Below are 21,299 nucleotides of genomic sequence, written 5' to 3' on the forward strand. Positions count from 1 at the left end.
GAGCAGTGGGAACAGCAGCTGCTGCCTTCTCCATTCAGAAAAGATTACAGTGGTGGCGGCAGCTGTGGAAAGCAACCCTCCATGTTGTTCCTGTGCTCTTGGCATCTTTAGCTGACTGCGCACTTAACTTGCCTTCTTGTCATTACGTCCAAATTCTGGCCTCAGCCTGGGGAAGTAGCTGGCTGTGGGGTGCAAAGCCATGTGACTCTGCTATCCTTAACAATGCTTTGGTCCCATGGAGGGCAAGCCCCTGAACCCAGCCAGGGTTCTTCTCTCTTACTTCCCTTCCTGCACTCTCCTCCTTCAGACCAGGAATGGCTCCACCATTTCTTCACTGTCTTGGGGAGAAATGTGAAAATGCCTGTGAGAGAACTTTGGAAATTTGCCAAGGTGTTGCAAAAATTGAAGGTACTATTAAGGGATTGATAAGCCGTTACTGGGTCTAGCAGGAACACTACACTTATGTGTCTGTTTTATCTTCTTTTAAGACCATAATGTAGAACCACAAACTTTCAACGCTAAGAAACTATAAAAAATTATGTGACCCAGCAGCCCATAAGATGCCCAGCTCCCCTTTGCAGCATCACCTGGAAGTGGTCCTCAGTCAAACCTGTGGATATTCTCAGTGACGGACTCACTCCCTACCTCTGTTTTGAGGCCTTTTATTCCCCAGGCAACTGGGGTTATTAAAATTATCTTCCTTGTGTTGAAGCAAAGTAACCTTCCTTTTAGTCATTCCGAGTTCTGTAAAATAACACCTTATTCTTATTCAGCTTGGCATACCTTTACGGTCAGGTCTTCCTTGTTCAGGGTTCCCTCTCTTCAATTTTTCACCTTCTCACCCCCACCCTATATGACATGGTTTGGATACCCTCCTGCCATTCTGGTTACCTCTGGGCCAAACATTGATCTTCTTCAACTCTTAAAAACCATTCTCCTGTCCAGCTGGTATGGCTCAGTGGTTGAGTGTCGACCCATGCACCAAGAGGTTGTCAGTTTGATTCCTGGTCAGGGCACATGCCCAGGTTGTGGGCCAATCCCCAGTGGGGGGCATGTAGAAGGCGGCCAATTGATGTTCTCTCTCATCGATGTTTCTATCGCTCTTTCTCTCTTTTTTCCTCCCCACTAAAATCAATAAAGAAAATAAATTAAAAAAGAAAAAAACATTCTCCTGTTATTGTTTGAACATGTAAAAGAATTAGACCTGATTCAACTCATGCTCAGCTATTAGATACAGTTATTTCAGATGCAAACCTAGTGTTTCTCAGCTAGTACTTAAATCCATACGTTTTCTTCTAGGGATGTAAAGGGCCTGGGCATTTGTCAGATGTCTCCTGGAGCCGGGCTGGGCTAACTACTCTACCTGTAGTGGAGTGTCACCCTAATCCTTCTAACATGTTTATGAGTCAGGCATTCCTTGAGCCCCCAGAGAGGGCGGCAGAACTGGAATTAAAATGGAGCCACACCTGAGTGCCTTTTCCCAGCACCTCACTCCTCCTTATGCTGAACTTCAGGCAAGAATCTGGAGATGACCTATGACTTCTACAAGGACTGGTCTTTTCCTAGAAGTGATAAACCCAATGTGAGCAGGAACCACAACTGTTTTTCTCAACATTAGATTTCTAGGGTCTAGATAATACTTGGAACATGATAGTTGCATCTTAAATAGTCGCTGATGTTAAATCTGTTCAGTGAATGAATGAATGAATTTTTTTTTTCAGTTTTTTAATATAATTTATTTTGAAACAATAAAAAATACAGAAAACTACATAGGAAAATATAACAAACTCCAGTGTGTTTATTCTCAGAATTAATAAATGTTAACTTGTTATTTGTTTCTAATCTTTTTCCATTTATAAAAATCAGACATTGCATATTAAGTTGACATCCTTTTTGTTTGCTTCATCAGGTCTTTTACCTTGAGAAGCAACCAATATCCTTATTACCTTGGGGTGTCTGGCTCTTGTTAAATCTTTTTGCCTCATGTATTTGTGTAAATAAAAATGTCTGTGTGTTTTCAAATTTACGGGAGTGCTATTTTCCCATATTAATGTTCAGCAATGTCTTTTCCACTCATACTTTTGAGCTGGATGTACATGCACTGGTCCTTTTATTTTGACTGGTGCCCTGTTTTCCATGTATGACTCTGTTGCCATTTACTTACCCATCCCTTGGCATACATTTATGCATTGTTTTTCATTTCTTGCTGTAGGTAAACCACATTCTTGTCACCCTTAGTATTCAGGTAGGGAAACTTAAAACCAGAAGTTAAATGACATATCTAGGTCGTCACAGTTTCCATAGGTTGTAGAACCAGAGAAGGAGCCCATGGGTTTTCTCATTGCACCGCAGTCCTCGTCCTTTGGAAAGGAGATGATAAGTTGAAAGAAACATTGGTGAGCTTTATCTTTTGAAATAAACTTCAGGAAGGGAAATGACCATTTTTAAATAAGAGTGTAAATGTTTGATGCAAAAGGAGGTCACCCCCCACATGTGTCAGGGAAGAGAAAAGACCTTGTGTCTGGCCGATATGGCTCAGTGCTTGAGCCATCAACCCATGCACCAAGAGGTCGCCAGTTCTATTCCCAGTCAGGGCACATGCCCAGGTTATGGGCCCGATCCCCAGTTGGGGGGCATGCAGGAGGCAGCCAGTCAATGTTCTCTCTCATCAATGTTTCACTCTCTCTCTCCATCTCCCTTTCTCTCTCTGTAAAATCAATGAAGGGAAAAAAAATTGTTTAAAAAAAAAAAAAAAGACCTTGTGTGTGAGGGGGTTATTCCTGACACCTGAGCTTGTCTCTGTTGTCACCAGGACATATGAACAGCATTGTATGGAGGCATCTGCTTGGTGGCTGACTACTTGCTTGTGGATAAGTGTTACCATCACTGAAAAGCTGGCCTAAAAATTCTCCCAGTTTAGGGGGTCCCTGGGAGACTTCTGTTTTCGAAAGTAAACCTTTTTTTTTTTAATTTCAACTCAATATAGTGTCACTGTAAAGCAGGTTTTAAAACCAGTTAACAGAAAAAGAGACTAATCATTTCTTTTATTTTTCTTTTAAAATTCAGGCTTGGAAAACATTAATCAGTTTTTACTAATTTTTGCCAAAAGATGATCAAGTTTCTGAGACAATAAAGACCTTCTTTTCCTTCCTCAAGGGACGGCATCATGGCCTTGACACCACCTGGCTCTCTTGCTTGCTGTGGAGAGGCCCTGGGGCAACTGACGCAACTTCCTAGTTTCTGCTTCCTCCTCTGCCACAGCAGGGCTCTGACAGGAGCCTCACTGCCAGACAGATTGACTGGGGGGGGGGGGGGTTGAGCCTCAGGGCTCCTCACTTGTAGGGGACCTTCTAAGACTTTCTATCTAATTTTTATCTCTATTTTGTATGCTCTTTCAGAAAGGGCCCCCTAAATTGTATAAAGTCCGGCTCCATAAGCCCTGAATTCACCTCCTTGCACATAAAGTTCTCAAGATGCCTGTTGCAAAATTCGTGCTCAGTGGTTTTTAGCTGTTAGGATAATTATTTAATTTGGCGATTTTCAGCCAATGTGCCATACCAGGCACACTGGTGTGCTGAAAGAATTTTGAAAACATTCATTACCTGACTAATTAGTCAGGGGCAGTGACTTCTTTTCCCTTAGATTGTCAAGTAAAAAAATGACAACAGCCAACACAATAGCCATCTGATGTGAATGAATTAAAATTATACCTTTGTTTTTTTTTTTGTCAGATCAGCAAAAAATATAATGTTCTTTTTGTGTGCTACAGATTTTTTTCTTTTATACATTTTTATTGATTTTATTTATTCATTTATTTTTATTTTTAACTCATTTTTATTGTTGAATGTATTACAGATGTTCCCCTTTTTTTCCCCATTGAGCCCCTCCTCCCCAATCCTGCCCCCCTCCTGCCTTCCCTATTGTCAGTGTTCATTGGTTATGCATATATGCATAGAAATTCTTTGGTTTATCTCATCCCACCCTCCATCCCCCCTTCCTTTTCAGATTCATCAATCTAACAACCAATTTGTACTTAATTCCTTTATCTTTTTCTTTTCTTTTTTTTTTGCTATTTTGTTCAGATAGAGTGGGAGAGAGAGAGAGAGAGAGAGAGAGAAAGAGAGAGAGAGAGAGAAACATCAATGTGAAAGGGACACATCGAGTGGCCGCCACCCTCACAACCTAACCAGGGCCGGGGACAAACCGCAACCGAGGCACATGCCCTTAGCAGGAACCGAACCCGGGTCTCTCTGGACCGCAGGCTGACGCTCTAACCGCTGAGCCAAACCGGCCAGGGCAATTCCTTTATCTTTTTATCCATCCCCCTGCCTCCACTCATCTGGCAAGCAACAAAAAGTTCTCTGTATCTATGCATCTGTTTCTATTCTGCTTGCTCATTTTGTTTGTAGATTCAGTTGTTGCTAGATATGTATTAATTGCCATTTTATCATTCATATTTTTGTTCTTCTCCTTCAAGAAGACCCTTCAACATTTCATATAATACTGGTTTGGTGGTGATGACTCCTTTAGCTTTTTCTTGTCTGGGAAACTCTTGATATGTTCATTGATTCTAAATGAAAGCTTTGCAGGATAGAGTAATCTTGGTTGTAGGTCATTGCTTTTCATCACCTTGAATATCTCTTGCCATTCCTTTCTGGCTTGCAAAGTGGCAAAGTTCCTTTTGAGAAATCACCTGACAGTCTTATGGGAACTCCTTTGTAGGTAACGAACTGCTTATCTCTTGCTGCTTTTAATTCTCTCTTTGTATTTAACCTTTGGCATTTTGATGGTGATGATGATGATGATGATGATGATGATGATGATGATGATGAGCCTTGGTGTGGATCTCTTTGGATTTATCTTGTTTGGGACTTTCTGTGCTTCCAGGACTTTTATGTCTGTTTCCTTCACCAAGTTAGGGAAGTTTTCTGTCATTATTGTTTCAAATAGGTTTTCAGTTTCTTGTTCTCTCTCTTCTCCTTCTGGCACCCCCAAGATGCAAATGTTGGCATGCTTGAAGTTGCCCCAAAGGCTCCTTACACTGTCCTCATTTCTACGGATTCTTTTTTCTTTTTGCTGTTCTGATTGGGTGTTTTTTGCTTCCTTATACTCCAAATCTATGGTTTGCTTCTTGGCTTTACCTACTCTACGATTGATTCCCTCTCTGTAAATTATTCGTTATTTTAGTTAGTGCATCCTTCATTTCTGACTGATCCTTTTTACTGTATGTTGTTGGTGTTCTCACTAAGTTCCTTGGAGGTCTCCTTAAGTTTCTTGAAGATCTCACTTAATTCTTTGAATGTCTCACCAAGTTCCTTGAGCAACCTTATCACCTGTGTTTTGTACTCTGTGTCTGACTGATTGCTTATCTCTATTTTGTTTAATTCTTTTCTTGGAGTTGTGTTCTTTTCTTTCATTTGGGACATGTTTCTTTGTCTCCTCATTTTTGCTGCTTCTCTCTGATTGTTTCTATGTATTAGTTAGAGTTGTTATGTCTCCTAGGCTTTGTAAGGTGGCCTATTGTTGTAGGTGTCTTGTAGGATCCAACGGCACAGCCTCCCTGATCACCCCAGCTGGACCCTTGAGGTGTGCCCCTAGTGTGGATTGTATACCCTTCTGTTGTAATTGAGTCTTGATTGCTGATGTGTGCAATTTAGTAGTTAGTTTACGTGTGCCATGAGATGAAAAAGGTTGAAGATTGCTGATTTAACTAATAGCATGTACCATGAGTATAACTCCATTCCTGGAACTGAGTGGGGGCTTAAACTTAATTAATGTCAGATCTGATTATTCTATTCTCAAATTCTTAAGAGTTCAGGTTTCTTAGGGTCTTTATCTTCAGGGGCAATGTGAGGAGGACCAGAGGTTCCCACTTCTGCCAGTCTGTTGCCACAGATTTTGTGTGATAGAATAAGCAAAAATCCCTTTAATTTCTTAAAGGTTTTTCCTCCCATTTTCTATCACCTGAATAGTTAGTCTGATCCCAAGACCTGTGGTGAGGCAAGCAGTCAGCTAGGCAGGGACAGCATGAGGCCAAGTGTCATTTTCTCCTGAGCTTTTTTCTCTTCTGGGAAGTATGGATATGAAAATCTCTCAAATAAAAGCCAATGGCATAACATTTTACAGGAAAAAAAATAGAAAAGCTTAGGAGAGAATGCTAATTGCAATGGAAGCAGAAGAGTGTATTTAGAGAGGATGGGATTACGAAGGAGAGAGCAGTGGTAATGAAGTTCACTCTTGGGCATCCCTGGTGCCTTGGCTTCTTCTGTAATCACACCCTGAAAACTTGGACCAAGATATTTTGGCCCTGTCTGAATTGAAAGACCTGATGAGTTATTTCTCTCTTTCCTTCTTGAATACAATGTGATAGTTATGTTTCTAAATTTAACTCTTCCTGTTGGGGCTGCTTACAGAAGACCTATGTGGGATGAGAGCTGCTCTCCATATACAATCCCGTCCATGACTGTCATGTCCCCTGGAATAAAGCCTGGGGAGGGAGGCTCTTGGATGTCACCTTTCTTTTCTTTCCCCCAGGGTAGGTTTCCTTGGCATTCTATTACTCAGCCTCCCCAGTACACCCCTTTCTCTTAGGAAGTCCCAAACACTGTCTCTTTCATGGAAAAATGTAAAAGATGGTCGTTATTTCTGTGTAATTTTGAAATCTGTTTCTACAATCTTCTTCCAGTTTCTTTCCTTTTTTGATTATTTTCTTAGCATTTACTATGTCTGGGTTGACAGAGTATTTGTAATTGAGGCACTCAAACCACAGAGAGGGTAAGGATTTATCCAGAGTTATACAACATACTAAGAGTGGGTGCCAAGCCCTGACTTGTGTGGATGCTGCTCTTGCTTGGACATCCATCCTTGGCCTTGCTTGGCTGTTTGCACCTGGCATGTTTACGTCAGGATAGCTTGTGGGTTAAAAATGGTCTCATGTCACACATAGTGTTTGTGCCAATAGAGGCACTTACCGTTGATTGACACTTTACTGACCTTTTCTTTGTGTGAGATCTGGGTCTTCCAAGGACCGGAAGTCTCCTGGGCCTTCTTCAGGCTCTGGCTGTTCTCTGCCTTGGTGAGGAACTTGGTTATGGTGGGGTAGGAAGAGCACTGTGGGGTTCTGGGATGAATTGTCAGGAATGATTCAAAAGACCGTTTCATGTAGAAACAGCATAGAACTGGGACTCTGTAAACTAGATTTTAATCATAGCCTTTCAGTTTAACATTAGATGGGCACTTTGGTCCTCACATCTCAAAATGGGGACATGAGGTACATCACTGGGATATTAGAAAGAGTAAATGAGATTGTATTTATAATCACGCCTCTTTACATGATTGCTTGTACAGTAAATGCTCAGTCAGTGGACACCTGCTTGTAGACTGAATGATGTTTAAGGCTCCTCCTAGCACTAAATGGAATGATTTTATTGTCAAAAGGAGATGTAAAATCTGCTTTCATAGAGATGAAGTGTTTCCATAGATTAGAAAAGATAGGACCTAGGACCGCAGTTTAAAAAAAAAAGGGGGCCTGTTGTTTGTGAAACACTTTGCAAAAGAATATTAATCTCAGGACCCTACCCCACCCCCGACCCCCGCTCAGGAGGCAGGTCTTCATCTGTTCCCTGCTCTCTCTCCAGTGTCTAGAATAGGCCCTGGCACAGAATCAGCCACTTTGCAACCATCTGGCCTGACTTGAAAAACAAAACTGAGGGAGGGGCTTCTATAATTCACTAAGTTTAGGAAACATGTTATCATATTCTATGAGAGACCTAATACACTGACATCAACGCCTTTGACAACTGCAGAAAGAAACCTATTTGAATTTGTTTAAGCCCATGTTTTCCAAGCCAATTGGGTAATTAAACTCCTTTCTGGTAAATCTTGTTGACTTACTAGGAATCTAGAAATTGATAAAATACTTGGAGAAACGCCTGTCCGGGTGACTTTGAATTATGTTGCACTCATGCTTTTTATTCAAGGCATACAATTTCAACTATTTTCAAAACCAGGTTGTGATTTTATGAAATGTCTCATTCTGGGCAACCAATTAAAATTTTAGAGGTGCCTCTTTATTGTGTAGGAAACTCAGAAACAATCATACACGTGTGGTAACTGAGCAGGTGCTGGTTTACTTCACCTAAGTAAGCAGGGAAATATTTGCATTTTTGTTGTGCCTGATTTTAATAGAAACAATGAAGTCTTGAAAGTGAAATGTCATCTTTATTTATCATAATTAGCCTAATATCTACATGACACAGAGGTCCCTCCACAGGAGCATAAAGAGGAACCTTGGGGAATAGCTGGAGGTGAGGGCAGATGAGAACCAGGTTCATCTTTTTTTCCTTCCATCTGGCCCTTGTTTAAATTGAGGATGCTGCATATTAAGCATATTTTACTCCCATGCTATGACATTTCCTAATGTATGAGCAAAGAAATGCTTTGAAAAGAGTCTCTTTAGAGGCGTATTGGCCAACCTTGATGTTACCAATTCCTTGACTTTTCGTTTCTTCAACTCTACAGCTGAAGAATTGCTCAAATCGCCCTTGCAAAAAGAAATTCCTGTTACACTGGAAGTGGCTTCATTTTGAAATTGCAAACAACTAAAAACACTTTTATTTTATTATGCATTTTGATAGTCCAGAATCAAACTTCCCAGTTCACCTTGCAGTCCCCAGACCATTAGCTGGAGGGACCTGACATCTGCAGTACCTTCCAAAAGCAGACATTGGAGAGCTAGGTCTCACCAAATCTCCTGTCCCATCACCACATTAGTTGTGGGCTTATCAGCATAGATTTTATATTTGATGCACTTTGCAAACCATTATTGAGCTACATTTTTCTTAAAATGTCTGAAATCAGCTGTGTCATTTGGAACATGGGGTGGAGAATACTAAACTGGGTTGCAGTAGGGTCTTTATTTTATTGATAGGGAGTCTGTACTATGACCTAAGCACCTCATTTATCTGGCATTATTGAGAAATCTTTTCCACACAAGTAACTGCTGCTGATAGTGCAGTGCCTTGCACATCTGGGAACTCAACAGATGTTTGCCGAATGTAGTTGAACGAACTAAATAAAACATCCCTTCAAACTCAGACCATTTTAAAAAGTGATAAGCATTTGATTGATATCTTTCTAAAGTAAATTCTCTATGTTCTTGCCTTCTGAGATACAGTGTATTGAATGTGGATTGCTCTTTCTCATAATAAACTGAATACATCATTTTGTTAAGGAAAGAACACAAGCTTTGGTGCCAGGCTGACCAGAGTTAAAATCTGGATATACTCCTTTTCTAGCTCTAGAACTTGATCTCATTTCCTGTTCTTCATGACTGGCTTTTTCATTTGTCAGGTGGAAGCTCTGTGTCTGACCTGATGGCATGGCTCGAATATTCACTTAACTAGTGCAAATAAAGTGCCTAACCAAGTGGCTAGCACATTCTCTGGCCTTTTGCTACTCAGATCTCCTGGGAGCTGGTTAGGAATTCAGAATTTCATATCCCACCAGACCTGCTAACTCGGGCTCCTGGGTGGTTCTCATGCACATTCAAGTTTGAGAAGTGCTGGCCTAGAACTTCCCTTTTCTTTCCCAATTAGGGGAGAAAAGCAATAAGCCAACTTTAGGTAGCCACAGCAATCAACATTCTGGAAGGGTGCTAGGTCCTAAGCATCATGAGAAGTGACCTAAAAAAAGAGCATTGTAATTTGTTTCTGGTTTCTCTTTGTGTAGGGGGATTAATTTGAGATACTGTTTGTATCTCAGCCATATACAACCTAGGGCAGAGCCATCATTTGGGGGATATAAAGACAAAGGAGTCTCTCTTCCTCTAGGAGAGCTGGGCTTTCCATCTGTGCCCCATGGACACAGGTACCCTGGGAACAATTCAGATCATTGGGCTAGATCAGGGCACAGAGCATCATGCTCTCTCTGCTACCAGTGTCCAGCCTGCCTCAGTCCTGACCCTACACAGCATGGAGAGTCCAGCAGACCCTGAGGGTCTAAAGTGGAGCCAGGTTTATTGCAGAGACAGTCCCAGGGCATGAGCATGGCCTGCTTGTTCCTGAGGAGCTGCTTCCACCTCCCTGCCACCTTGTCTACATGTTGGCATCTAATCACAGATTTTTTAGTTTCTTAAACAGATGGACCTTGGCTTTCACACTGCTCTTTCTAACATCTCTTTGTCATATTCTAAACTCTTGCTACTCGGTGTGGTATGAGGATAGAGGCATCTGGGACCTTGTTGGAGATCCAGAAGCTCAGGTCCACCTGGACCCACAGAATCTGAATGTGAATTTCAAATGTTCCCAGATGATTCATGGGCACAGTCGAGTTTGAGAAGTGTCAGGCTAATGTATGCTCAGTAAATATTCATTCTCTCTCCTTGGTTAAATATTGCATATAAAATAAAAACCAGTAAGGCTCTGTGTGAGAGCTTGAGACATGAGGAGGAAGATTTCAGGGCAGGAATTTTGTGAGAACTATTTCTTCCCTTTCTAGTCCAGGCCAGTTCTCTGTGAGGCTGGGGCTGCTCCAGGACGGACCTGTGGCTACCGGGGGGGGGGGGGGGGGGGGGACCTTACTGCTCTCAGCTACTTTTCTTCCTCATGGCATCTGCAGCCTCAAAGCCCTCACTGGAGACAGCCATCCTCTGTGCTGCAATCTTCCGGGCAGCAAAAATATCAACAGCGCGCGATGCCGCATTCAGCCTTGTTACATAACCAAACTCTGGAGTCATACTTTCCAGATGTTGTGTATCAACATGTTCCCCGCTTCTTGCACTACCTGTTTCTTTAGCCATATTCAGCTTTTCCAGGGAAAGTTCAGAGACAGGCTCTGAGGCTAGCCAGGTGCTTAGCATGTTCTGGAAAAATGCCTTTTTTGAGATCATTCTGATTTGTGTTTGCTTTCCTGGGGTCTCTCTGAGGGAGTTAGAAAACTATCTCCATAATCTATCTTCCTCCCTCCCTGCCTCCATTCTTCTTGAAGAAGCACAGTTCAGGGCCATTGGGGCCTTGGTTTTGTTGCTCACATGTATGTATGGAGTTGAGTTCATATCTCTGTAGAGTTTGGTTGTGAACCTAACTCATATTTAAGGCTCAGGGGCTGGAAGAGATCCACAGACTTGCCAGTGAGCAGCTTTGAGCCAGCAGGGTCCAAGGGTAGTTCCTTACCACATGGTGAATCCCTCCAGGGCCACACACAGGAAACCAGGACCAGGTGATAACTTACAGACACACCCACTTCCCTTGAGCTTTCCTGCTGGTCCATGCACTTTTCTGGTAGAGCGGAGGCGTGGAAATAGGACACAGTCTCAGCCCTCAAGAATCACACCGAATAAGGGAAGAGAAAGCCAGCTATATCCATAGAGTGATGTGTGCATTGGGTCTGATGGGGGCCTCAGAGGGTCAGAATGGATGGTAGGGTGCTGGTAAGGAAAGGCTTCCAGGAGGGGGTGGTGTCTCAGTTGATAAGTGTTTCCAAAGGAAAACAACTAAATGATGTCACCCCTAGGAGGACGATGGCACTCATTTGAGAGGGGGGCAGTGAAACAGCACAGCCCGTTGCACATCAGCACAACACGCAGCTTCCTTGTGCCCACTTTGGTCAGTATAGAATCCACCTTATTGCTTCTCCAGTGCGTTAGAATACATCTCTCAGAAGGATCACATAAAAGAGGTAATCCTTGGCCCATCCAAGAACAGGGCTGCCTGTGCTCTGGTTGTCTCATGAGGAATTTTTCTGTGCATTCTCTTTCTTTCATCTGTCATGACTGGTGGATAATTTTGTCCCCATTTTCTGCTCTAATTCATGTTCCAAACTGGAATAGCACATAGAAGGGGGCCTGAGAACAGGAAATTCAGGGGTAGCTGGAAGGAAAACTGGATGTACAAATTGCCATTTGGACCAAAATGGCACTTGCTTAATTAATTAAGGTAACAAGGTTATTTTTAAGTGACCACGAATGTCCCTCATCTAGGCCACAGCGCTAGAAGCGTTATTCGGGCATGTGAAGCAGTGTACAATGCAGGGTCACCTTTTCCCTGTAGTGAGGGGCTTCATTCTTCTATGAAATGTGTGTGGGATGTTGGCAGGCTGCCCACCATGGGGACAGGTGGAAGGGAGGACATCCCCTGAATCTGCCCAGAGCTCCATAATATGGAAGCTTAGAACAGCTTAAATATATGTAGCTTTTATGTGGATATCTTTGACTTTTTAAAATTTTAAGAGTCATTTAGGAATATATACTTAGCATAGATAGTTGAAATTCTATGTACTGAACTATATAGAATAAAAACTTAAAATCTTTTTTCACTCATCCCTGACCTCCTCCCCCTGTGCTCCTGATAGCCACTTCGAAGACAGTGGCTGGAGGGTGGGGCTTTTCATCACTTTTTTTGTTCCCTCACAAATGCCTGTTACTAAAACACTGACTGGATACTTTAGCCACTTCATTTTGCTACTTGCTAAACTTGTGCTCCTGATTTTTAAATAATGTGTTTGGTTTTATTTTTTACACACCATTTTGTCTCGACTTTATGTTGACACGTGTGATGAGGAAAGGCCTTGGGTTGTGACAAGTTTTACTTTGGTGCGTGTGTGAACTGGGGAGTTGTCCTGTGCTTGTGGTGTGTCAGAGCTCGTGGGCAGCGGCCTTTCTGCTGCAGCTTGGGCGTACATGGTCAATGGCCACTGCCTGGTTTCCCTGGGAGCTGGCACAGCCTGGCCATGCAGGTTTCCCCTGCCTCCTAGTCATGCACATTGCCACTCATCTGCAAGGTTCCCCCAGTGCTTTGTCCACCTAGCAGCATCAGAACCAGCATGAGGCGGGCAAGCAGCAGTGTTCTCCTGCGTCCTCCCTTATTCCTGTTTCTCTTTGCCTTTTTATTCCTGCGCTGTTCCCTGAGAAGAGGCAAGTGAAATGGAAAGCATTTATTTCGGAAGCTGCCCCTACACTCTCCAGTGCAATGAAGTCCAGTGCAGGAAGAGCACGGGGAGGTTGGCTCCCCCCGGTTTATCCTGGGCTCTGCACCTGAGTGCCACTGAGCAGGCCCAGAAACCTGAGTGAGCCTGGAACCTAGCCCTGTCCTGGGTCGTGGCCCATTTCAACTCTGAGGCTCGAACTTGCTTCCCTGACACCTTTCTTATCTGACTTGGCAAGTTCAATTTTGAGATTTAATTAAGAATCTGAGGCATTAATTCTTCCATGGCTAAAATGTCCCAGCTACAGATTCCAGGTGGACACATAGCTGCTTCGGCTTTCAGCATAGGTCCTGGGGATTACTGTGACATGGGGTGAGTTTCACTTGTATTTGAATCTTTTCTTTTACCCCTTTCAAGTTAGTAACAGGGAGGTGCCTTGATCACAAGTTTAATTCCTTCGGGGCCTTAGAAACCTGTGCATCCTGCTCCCCCCCCCCCACCAGGAGATTATACATTTTAAAGAGTGGGCAGAGGGACAGGACAATGCTGGATACATGAGCTGAGCTATAAGATTTCAGTATTGGGGTACAAGAAGGAAACTTCATTCTGTGAGCATTTCCGATGTAGTTCATAAACTATTTATTTTATTCATTTATCCAGTTCATGTTTTTAGAACCAGGGACTGTTGATGGATAACAAAGCTTTTTGACTTGAAAATTCTCTACCTCCAGGGCTACAGACATACATCCTTCCAGGACTAATATATTTCTGAGAAAGGTTGAAATAAAGGAGCAGCCGTTGCCTACTCCTATTCTAAACAGTCTTTACTGGTGTTCTGGGCACTTAGGTATTCTCACTCAAGAGTGAGGGCTTTCCTCGTCTGTAGGTTGAAGGGAGTTGCTGTGGAAAGTTCTTGGCTGTCAGGCAGCCTGGTCCTCCTGCCACCTCAGCATGCTGCCCGTCCTCAGAGTCTTCCAGAAGTGTGGTCAGCAGAGGCTTGTAATAATACACCTTGGCTTACCAGGCCACGGCCCGTCGGTGTGTCTGGACATGGGCGGGAGGCCTTATGTTTCAGATGTGTGATTTACACTGCACAGAAGCACAGCATCACCCTCTCATCTAAAAACACTAACTGCATGTTTTAGCATTTGGTCAAAGGCCACACATAGTAAGTGCTGAAGGAGAAGTTTGCTTTGATTTTGTAGGTCATGGGGCCAGTGTGCTGGCAGTCAAGTCTCCTGCTTCTGAGGCACCCACATTCTGTCCCAGCTCAAGGAGATCATTGGTTTTGTTTTTGTGTTTTTGCAAAGAAAAGGTTCTTTGTGTCGTTCTACTCAGACCTGCTCACCCACACACCTATATCTGTTTCTAGACTTTCACACATGAAAGTTTAGTTTCCTTTGTGCCAAGTACACCTGTTTTTTCTTCTTTTCCACCAGACTAGGAATATTTTAAGTGAAAACTGAAAAGGAGGCTCTGGGCAGCAGCCTGGCAGTGTCCCCACGCGGGTTTTCCAGAGTATAACACTCTGAGGACCAGTCTTCTGGCTGGGCATCAGAGACTCCCTCTCAGGTGTGAAGTAGGAGGTGTATATTGGAGGGATTTTATATCCAGCACCAAATAGGCATGAAATGGAATGTTCTGGAAAGAGGTGGGGTCATGGTCCCATCCCAAGTGGGTTGAATGGACGGGGGCAGATCCTTTACCTTGCAGGACTGAGGCCTCCTTCTGGTTGTAGTCGTGGCGATGACATGGGATTGTGTACTATGCTTGGGATTTTACCAAGGCACATGTGCTGGTGATTTTCAGGATGTGTGTAGGTCCCGCGGCTCTGTTGGTAGAAGGGTCATACTCCGCCAGACAGTTATAGTTCTGTTCACTCAGGCACATAAGTCCCTGGAAGCACTAGTATCAGGGGGTTAGCAAAGATAAGGCGCGGGTCCTGTATATATACACTTACTAGTAGCTGGAGAGAGAGAAGGCTCAGAATCAACTAGAGGAGGTAAGCAGGGCCCCAGGGATGCCATAAACAGCCAAGGAAGGGAGATCGCCTGCAGCCACCCATGGGGAGTGGGGGTGGGGGCTCTAAGACCCCAGCGTTTGTCCTTGTGCAAGCATATGTGGTGGTCCATTTGATAGGAGAGCATTTCCCTGCTTGATCTGAGCTGTGGATAATAAATCAGTCAAATAAAAAAATCCAATATTGAAAATGTCTGGCAGTTCCAAAACTCTGGGGTTAAGTTACGCCAAAGGGAGCCATAAATCAGCCAGAAACTCATTTATTCTGATTCCCTTGGGCAGGAACAGAGGAAGGTCCAGGCCACCACATTGGCCCGTGGGTGACAGGTCACATGACCAGAGGTGGGCCTTGCGGAGGTGACAGTGAGAAGAACCTGAAGGTCCTTGCCTAGAAGGCAGACTTCTTTAAGTGTTCTCACGTCTCAATAGAGTTTTAAAATATGGATTCTCCTTGATTTCCATGTGAGTGAGCATGGCTGGATGGTCTCCCTCCTCACGGATCTCATCTTGTTTCTGTATCTCCTTAATCACTAAGTGATACTTTCAATTCTACTTTGCTTCCCATGATGAGACCTGATATGTTTATAGAAAAGAGGCCAAAGGGAAAAGGGTGCTTCAGGGCAAAGCAGCCAGGCAAGGCCCATGAGCCACTTCCCTCACTCCTGTTACCACAGATGGTAACATAGATTCAGATCCCAGTCATACCTCAGAGTTGCCTTGCGCCCCTCTCTGTAGACTGCAGACAAGAAAGAGTCATGGGGGCTGCTGTTCCTCCCTGGGTTGCTGTGACCAGGATATACCACACACATTTTGGGGTCTCTTTTGTTACCTGACAGCTCTCTCCTTTTTTTTTTTTTAATTTTTTTTTTTTTTTGCATTTATCTTCAGATAGAGTGGGAGGAAGAGAGAAAGAGAAACATTGATGTGAGAGAGACACATTAACTGGTTGCCACCCACACGACCCCAACCGGTGCCAGGGACAAACTGCAACTGAGGTATGTTCCCTTAGCAGGAACCGAACCTGGGACTCTCTGGTTTGTGGGCCGATGCTCTAACCACTGAGCCAAACCAGCCAGGGCAGCTCTCTCCTTCTTGTTGGGAAATAGAATTGTTTTTCTGGGTGAATGGTTATAGCTTGTGTTTAGAGGAACCTCACCTCCAAAGGGTGCAAAGCCTTTTACTTTGGGTTCCCCAGGTACCCCAGCTGGGGCATTAATAGCTGAGTTCTGGATGTTTCAGGAAGCAGATGTTGCCCGGGCCCTGCTCGTGGATCCTTTGCTCTCCTACTCAGTGCACCCAGTCGAGTCTCCACCTGCTTGCTCCCATGTTCTTTTGCCAGCAGACTTTCCCTAGAGTCAGTTCCCCTAATTGGCAGACTGAAAGGTCAGGGAGTTAGCAAGTCCCGGGAACAGCCCTCACCCAGTGATGGATAGGGTTGGGACATCACCCCTCAGGTGGGTGCCCACAGTGGGCCCCTGCTGACCACACCAGTGTTATCGGCCATCTTCCCCATGTCTCAGTTCCTTCTTCCTTTGTCCCCACCTCCCACATTAATCATTTGCACCAAAAAACTTTTTTTCTCTGAGTGTTTGTTCTGTGGAATTCTCAGGTCTAGACTGACAGAGTGGATGGCTGTGCTATCAGAGCCCCTCTTGAGCCACTCACAGGGTTAAAAGCCACCTGTGAGTGGAGAGGTACTGTCTGGTTCCATGCTGTGTGGCCACCTTGGTCTCGGGCAGATTCATTTCTCTTTTAGAGGTAGCGCTTTCTTTCACAAAGTCCTTCCCTTTGTGTCCAGTGTTTTCCAGACCACAGAGAGCAGCTGGAAAAGGATCATGGTCTGAGGATGTCAGTTTTCCCACATGAGTTTCAGAGCATCTCCTTCTTTTTGTCCATGGATGTGTTCACTGCACGGTTCTTCCTGTCCTAGACTTTTCAGAAGTGAGGGTCAGCTTCCTTTAGGGAAGTAGAAAAAGACCAAAATGAATCTGAAGGAACCATGGGTTCCACAGTCATTTGAACAAGTGGTGGGAGATACTGGTAGCGACAAAATAGGCTTAATTGTTTCCTCTGTGTGTATATATATTATTGCTGAAATTTATTGCAAGTAAGCATTTTCCAGCAGAACTACCTTACAAAGAAATCAGACCCTGGGACCAACACCTAAAACTCAAGCACAGTTTGCTATCTCAGCAATGCCCAGCCACCCCCACCCCAACCACCTTCACAGGCAGACCTGACCCCCCCTTCCACAGGCAGACCTGCCTCACTGCAAGCCCCTATTGTTCCTCATTGATGCATTCTAAGTGTGCAACACTGTTAGAAGTGCTAGGGTGCAGACATGAATACAATAGTCTCCTTGCCCTGGAAGAACTGGAGTGTTTAAAATACTCAATAGTGGCAAAGTGCAAACACCAGTCAGAGATGGCACCTGGGTGGATGGAGTATGGGTCATAGTGACCTGGTGATGGTGGGGACAGGGTACTGGGGGAGGGCTCAGAGAGACACAGGAGAGGAGTTGTTGGAAAGGTTTGTGGAATCGGGACAGTGGGGTCTTTGGTCACTCACACCTAAAGAATTGGTGCCTTGGGCTTGCCAAAAGGCATCAGTATCTTCCCCAAGCTGGGGAATGGGGAGGAGGGGGGAATCCCAGAGTTTTCTCCTAGGGGTGTTCTCCTGGGCTTGCCTTGCTCCTGGGCAGCCACAGGCATGGATTGGAAAGGGGGATCCACCCAGCTTGCTCACCTGTAATTACATTTGCTTAAATCTGTTGGCACATCAAGGCTGCACCTGGAACCAACCATGTTTGAACAGAAGCTGGGCTAGAGAAGCACCGACGCCCGTGTTCTGTGCTGTAACCTCTCCGTGGCTTTGTTTTCTGTGGGTACACACAGGTCAGGTTTTATCACTCGGAGAGGTAGTATGTGTGTGTGTGTGTTTACTTCAAAATATGGTGATTTACTAACATCCTAAAGGTCAAGCTGTTAAATTAACATGAGGGATGCCTGAGTGGAAGTTAAAATATTATTTCCGTCTCATTTAGGAGATTGTTACTGAATTGCCTGTCCAGAGTTCTTGGGTTTGGACATCTGCTCATTTTTCTGGGAGGGTCATTTTCCCTCATTTGCTTCATGCTATGGCCATTCTGCCTCAAGTGAGCAGATCTTATTTACACTGTGTATTTCTGGCTCTGTGTCAACATCCTGTGTACAGGGTATCACATTTGCTTGATCTCTCGCTCTCTACATACATGCACGCATGCACACACACACACGTGCACACACACACACACATGCTCACACACACAGGCGTTTGCATTTCCTGTGAGTATTTTCCATTACCACCAAGCAGTTCTCTAATTTTCAGTGGACATTGACTGGGTGTCCTGTAAATTTAATTCTATTCTGGCACTGTTTATCTGGAGATAGCATTAGATAACATAGGTTAAGGGCTCAGTCCCATAAAGACTGTCCTGCCTTTCAGACACCAGTTGCAAGTCCACGTTGTTACCTATGCTTCTGACTGGTTATAAATTGGGGTTCTGACACCCCACTCTCCCCCCAACAGATTTGATTAATTTATTAGAGTGGCTCACAGAACTCAGAGAAACATTTAGTTAAACATTTTTTTACATTTATTCTGAAAGCTATTATATATGTTAATTATATCTCAGTGAAAAATAAAGTATATTACCAAGGATACGGGTGTAGCCAGATGAAGAGGTACATAGAGCCAGGTGTGGAAAGGTCCCGTGCATAGGAGCTTCTGTCCCTGTGGGACTGGGTACACCACTCTTCTGGCAATGAATGCTTCACCAACCTGGAAGCTCATCAAATCTTGTTAGAAAGTTTGATACTAATCAATCTGCAGCCCTGCCTTCCTCTTCCCAGAAGTTGGTGGGCAGGGTTAAAAGTTTCAGCCCTTCCAAATCACTTGGACTTTCTGGTGACCAGGCTCGTCCTGAGGCTATGTAGGGGCTAAGTCACCTAATTAGCCTAAACTCAGGTAGGCTCAGAAGGGACTACTTAAGAATAATGAAAGGCCGAGCTATCACCCAGGAAAGTTCAAGAGTTTGAGAAACTTTTTTTTTTTAAAAATCCTCACCTGAGGATATTCTTCCATGTATCTTTAGATAGAGTGAAAGGGAGGGATAGGGAGAGAGAGAAAGAAAAAAACATTGATGTGATAGAGACACATTGATTGGTTGCTTCCTGCACGACCCCCATCAGGAACTGAACTGCAACCCGAGACTCTTTGGTCTGTGGGCCGATGCTCTAACCACTGAGCAAAACTGGCCAGAAGAGTTTTAGAAACATTTTACCAGAAACAAAGACAAAATAAATTGCATTGGTTATCTGTATAATTAAAATCATTTGAAAATAAGTTGCAGACAGACATCAGGAACTTTGCTTCTAAATACTTAGGGCTGAGCTCCAACAAGGGCATTACATTGACACACCCATAAACACAATACCACTCAAATAATACACTCAAGAAATGGAACAGTAACCATGGAAACTTTTAAAGCAATACAAATAAATTTTGATCAAATTAAGACCTGAGTATCAGAAGCCTGCAAAATTATTAGTAATTTATTGAACAGACATTTACTACGTTATCAGTGTGTACCAGTCACAGAGCTTGAAACTAAAGCAGTATACACAGGGCACAGGGAATACTAAGTTGGTGTAGATACTGAAAATATGTGAAGGGGAAAAAAAGTTTGAAGAAGTTCATGCTAAACACGTTCAGTCTTGGAAAATTAGATGTCATGTTTACTATTTAAATATGTTTAAAATAACTAAAGTGTATGTCAAAAGACAGTGGATTAAAGATGCTATAAAGTTTTGTATAGTTCCCTTCTGATATGATAAATAAATACAGTTCCATTTTCTGGTTAAAAAAATGTCAATATTATCAAATATGTGCCCATACTGATGTTTTTCCCAATTGTTCCTGAAAGTCTTTATGGTTTTATTTTTTAAATCTGGGATCTAGTCAAGGTTCATACACTATGTTTGGTTAAGTCTCTTTAGTCTGCCTTATTTTAGAACAGTTCCTTTGCTTTTTCTTTTTTCCTTCCTGCCACTGACATTTGATAAGTCCAGGCCTGCTCACTTGTAAAATGCCCATGCCCTGGATTTGTCTGATCATGTTTCCCTGATTAGATGTAGGTTGAACATTTTTGGCAAATATTCTGTATAAATGGTGTGAGGTCTTTCCCAGTGCCTCACATCGGGGGACACACGTGCCCATGTGTGTCATGATGAATTTTGATCATTTGGCTCTGGGATATACACAAGACTTTGCCTCTGTATGGCTGTCCTGCTTCCCAACAACATTTTCCCTGTGGGTTTAGCATCTGTGGATCATCCACACCAAGATCAGTTTTATGTCACGGTTTGCAACATGGTGATTTCCCATTCAACCACTTCTACATTGGCTGGCATTCCTCTCTACAAATGAGCCCTTTCTCTTTTAGTATCACCATGAATTTTTTTAATACTATTTTATTGTTATTATTATTATTATTGATTCTCAAATTGTCCCAGTTTGAAACAGGAGAGCCCATTCAAGTCGACGTGTTCACTAATGACTTTCCAACTCCTCTCACCTTGTTTTTTTCCTACAGCCGTATTTTAGACTTCCAGAGACTTGGGATTTCTCTCTAGCCTACACCTACCTGTTCTGTGAAGTCCAGTTAGACTATAACAATTTTTCTTGTGATTACTGAACATTGGTCTTAAAAATGTGGCACTCCTTTGTGTCCACTCAGCACACAGGAGGCACCATCTTCATGCCAGACATGGGCCCAGCAGCCATGAGCTCGTGGGAGTCAGCAAACCCAAGCTCAGCCCTTCTCCTCATTAGCTAGATCTGATCAACGGATAGTGAGACACAAAAACACTGAGGCATAAAGCAGCCTATTTTGGGTGAATGGCTTTTAAAAAAAAATTTTTTTTTAGAAATACAATCACCTTTATTCTTTAATTCTATAAAATATTGAGAAGAGTATTGTAAACAATGACCTGGAGCAAAGTTTGACTACAAGTGTGCTAAGTGGTGGTTAGAATATAAGCAGGTCTGTGACACACAGCTTTTAGATGGCCAAGCATGAATATGTTCTAGACTTCTCATAGGACCTGGAAGTTTCACCTATTGTTGTTTCTGACAAAGTCAATCATTTAATTTATATATAAGACTTTCTTTGGTCAGTGCACCTCAAAAAGAAGTGGGGTCAAGTTTGTGGTGTCTGTAGGACCAGACCTGCACTTTGAGGCCACCACACGCCATGGGGCCAGCAGGGTCCTCAGCCTGCCATTTAGCCTGCCAGTTGGCTCTTCCACTGAATCCTACCT

At 43.5% G+C, this 21,299-nt stretch overlaps 1 protein-coding gene across 6 annotated transcripts in view; it reads left to right on the forward strand.

Moving 5' to 3' along the window:
• SLC24A3 (solute carrier family 24 member 3) overlaps window positions 1–21,299 on the forward strand; it is a 558,214-nt gene that overhangs the window by 89,835 nt on the left and 447,080 nt on the right. The window lies entirely within an intron of this gene.

This window comes from Molossus molossus, unplaced genomic scaffold, assembly GCF_014108415.1.
Source record: "Molossus molossus isolate mMolMol1 unplaced genomic scaffold, mMolMol1.p scaffold_m16_p_6, whole genome shotgun sequence".
In the NCBI taxonomy this organism is placed as follows: domain Eukaryota; kingdom Metazoa; phylum Chordata; class Mammalia; order Chiroptera; family Molossidae; genus Molossus; species Molossus molossus.